The sequence below is a fragment of the Montipora capricornis genome, chromosome 11, assembly GCF_036669925.1.
Source record: "Montipora capricornis isolate CH-2021 chromosome 11, ASM3666992v2, whole genome shotgun sequence".
NCBI classification, from domain to species: domain Eukaryota; kingdom Metazoa; phylum Cnidaria; class Anthozoa; order Scleractinia; family Acroporidae; genus Montipora; species Montipora capricornis.
Genome location: NC_090893.1, coordinates 4,995,603 through 4,999,131, shown reverse-complemented (window position 1 = coordinate 4,999,131; position 3,529 = coordinate 4,995,603).

Here is a 3,529-nt window from a genome sequence, read left to right as displayed (position 1 = left end):
TAGTACGTACTGGTCAATCTAAAGATTGATCGTAATCTCCGAACTAGTTTGCATTGAAAGTTCGAAAGGCCCATCAAGATTTCAACGGTTTCAACTTTTGCTTCACCATGCATTCAACAAAGTTGAACGGATGTTAGGCAGATGTTTAAAGCAAAAACAAAAGTTGTGCGGAGGCCGTTCAAATGGGTTTAACATCGCAACAACAATTGAGCTAACATGTTGATTGCGAGGAACTACGAACAAGAAACCAGATTCTCCCCCAATTACGGCCACCTGAGAGCATGCGTGCGTTCTACAAAATGTTGAACGAACTGTTGAAACGGCTTCAACTCCATCTAACATTTTCTAGAACAAAATAATATTGAATCGATGTTGAATGAAGGTTTAAATCAGTTTAAATTTCATACAACTCGCTTTCAACATTATTACCATTTCAACAATGTTGAGCGAGTTGTTCAAACACTCCTAACATTTGGTTGGAACAAAATGTTGAAGCAAAAGTGGAAACCGTTTGAATGGGCCTTAAGACTCGTTAAACTTTCAATGCATATTACTAAGGAGATCAAGCATCACTCTTATTTTCTAGATTTTAACCTTCTGGGCCCGGTTGTTCCAAAGATGATTAACTTAATCCATGTTATCGTAACTTTTGTTTCATGTTTTCACCTTTTTGGTGAAAGTTTCTTTTGACTAATTTTGTTTTTCAAGATTGCCTTCCTCTAATCTAAAGTTTTGCCAAATATCAGCGTTGAACAGCATTTGGGAATAGAGAAATAAACTCCTTGGTTTAATTTTAATCTGGGATTAGCGTTAATCGGCTTTTGAAAACAACGGGCCCTGGAAGTTTCCTTAAACCTGAAGTTTGCCCGATACAAAATTCTAGTCATTTCACCTCCAATGTAGACTAATTACGAGGTAGGTCAGGTAACTTTCATCTCGTTATAAAATTCTAGATATTTGCCTCAGAAATCGCCCATTAAAAAAATATATATCTCTTGCCTTGGCCTTTCTGTGGCACCGCCTTAGAAAATCCACGTTTCTGTGTTAATTCCTATTTTTTTGATTCTGGAACCTTTTCCCCGGATTTCTTGAACAGAAAAGTTCGAGTCTGAAAACTTTCTATAAATACTACTAATTAGGAGATCAGGTAATTTCTACTTTCTTAGTTTTTTAGCTTCTAAAAATTTGCCCACGACGCAGGCTACTGCAAAAAAAATTACGACTTTCAATAATTTCGGGTGCATTGATAGAAAAAAATCGCACTGAAAACTCGCCATGATTCACGCAAATTGGTTAGATTATGTACTTTCACAAGACTGCCGCTGGCCAAACGTACTGTTTTCGGAACGGTCTCCCGAAGAAATGCACGGAACATGAATCCTAAAAATCCATTTTCGGATTTTGGCAAAGATTCGCAAAATCCGCTTTTGGATACAAGAATCCGGATTTAGATTTTCCAAAGAAACACAACCTAAATCTACCAATATAGCAAAAAAAAATTACGTATCTTTTGTCTGCCTTGACCGTTAATGAGGTTTGAATGCCTTAACGCTTTCAATAACTCATATAATTATTTTTAATCAATTTTGAATTAAAGAAAAAACTGTCGCATCAGAATCCAAGAAATAGCTTTCTCACTTTTCGGATGCCGTTTCTGAAAAAAAAAGAAAAGTTAAAAAATAGTGGGTTAAATGGTGATTAGGAATTTCGCTGATTGATAAATTAATAAAAAAAATGTTTTTTATGGATGACACTGTTTGTAAATAATTACATGTGATACGATAAAAACGATGAAATGGACAAGTGATCCTCTCACTTATCTGGACAATTTAAGTCCTTCTCAGGAACAATAAATGAGCCCAACAAAATGACCTGCTCCAAAATGTGTGGCTTCATAGCTCAGTTGGTAGAGCATAGCACTTCCATTGAATCCTGTTGGAGCACCTTGAATTTTTCAGGTGTCTACTTAAACAGACAATTCCTTTAAATTGTCTAGATAAGTGCGAGGATCACTTCTCCATTTCGTCTAAAACCTCCACTAGAAAATATACATTTCTTTCATTCATTCATACCTGCATGTCTGCTTACATATAATAGCAACAATTCCTATTCAACTAAGTGTCCCTATGACATGTAGACTGTAAGCCTCAATATCTAACTTCGCTTTACACAGTAACCGGCAATTAGTTATTTCGTTTCAGTGCATTGCACGGTTCAAACAGTTATCTGCAGAAAGGAAAAGTACCCGACGCAGTGAATGCTAACAAAAATTATTTCAGTGGCTAGCCTAAAAGCAGTTTGTGAAAGAACTACATTGGCGACCGATTTTGAAACTATTTCTCTGTGAAACTTACTTGTTACTCTCCAAAACTTGGCGATTAAAAACTGTACAACGCATAATGGCGCCCAGTATTTAATGGCGGAATACTTCTCGTCTCCCGAAGAGATTTCATAGCATAATGAAGAGCTAAACTTGCACTTTTTCTATCTGCCAAGTGTTGATAGAAACTTTTCATCATGAACAGCAAGGTTGCCTCATCATCGATTGCCCCAGAGTGACACCAGAACAGACCGGGCACCAGCACACAGGAAAGCTCTGGCTATTCCCACACACACACCCTCAGAATTCACCTCCTCCCCGGCCACTGTGACAAGAGCTCAGAACAACCAGTCTTGCCCGAAGACCAACTGCATGAACATCGCTCATTGTTAACATGAAATCTTCCTTTTCTGGAATCTGGGATGTGCGTTCAGGATTTGGGGCCAAAGCAATTTCTCCAAATTTTCGAATCTCCATGTGCTGCAATATGGATTAAAGCAACTGACTTCATTCTTTTCAGCACTCAGCTTTCGTTGCATTTCTTCCAGTGAGAGGAGTGGTCTGCAGAAGTTCTCCAATCATCTCCACCTCTTTTATCGCGCACGGCAACTGTTCGGAAATGGGTTCACCATTTTCGTCAGTGACTTCCTTTAACCACGGATCGCCCACAAGCAGAGCTTCACTCTTACTGTAGAAGTGTCAGGTGCACTTGTGATCAGTTTTAAAGCGGTCAACGAGGGAACAGTACGGATCCTGACAGAGTCACTCAATGCAGAAAAAGGAGCCAAGCAAAATGGTCCATCAGGAACAAAGATTAAGTCATCACCTTGAAGCAAGTCTGCAATGGGACTGATTAAGACATCAAACAAAGGCTGCAAAGAGTTATTATCGGAGAGGGTCAAAGACTGAAAGGTCTCTCGGAAAGAGCTTCCCTACTGCAAAACAAGTGTCTGCGTAGCTTGTCAAGTGTGCGATTCTCGCATCGGACAACAGTCCCCGCGCCAATCTGTTTCAAAGTAGTTTCTATCAGTGAAAGCGGCACTTCCATTTTCGATTTCCTTTTGCCTAAAGTTTATTCCGCTTCCTCTTCTCAGAAGCCAAAAACTGATAGTGTTCCCTTCAAGTGCTATGAAAAACTGTTTGTAAAGGCAAATATTTCATAACAGCGGAGATAGTTTCCGTCGTCGCAACTGCCGAGGAAGGTTCTTC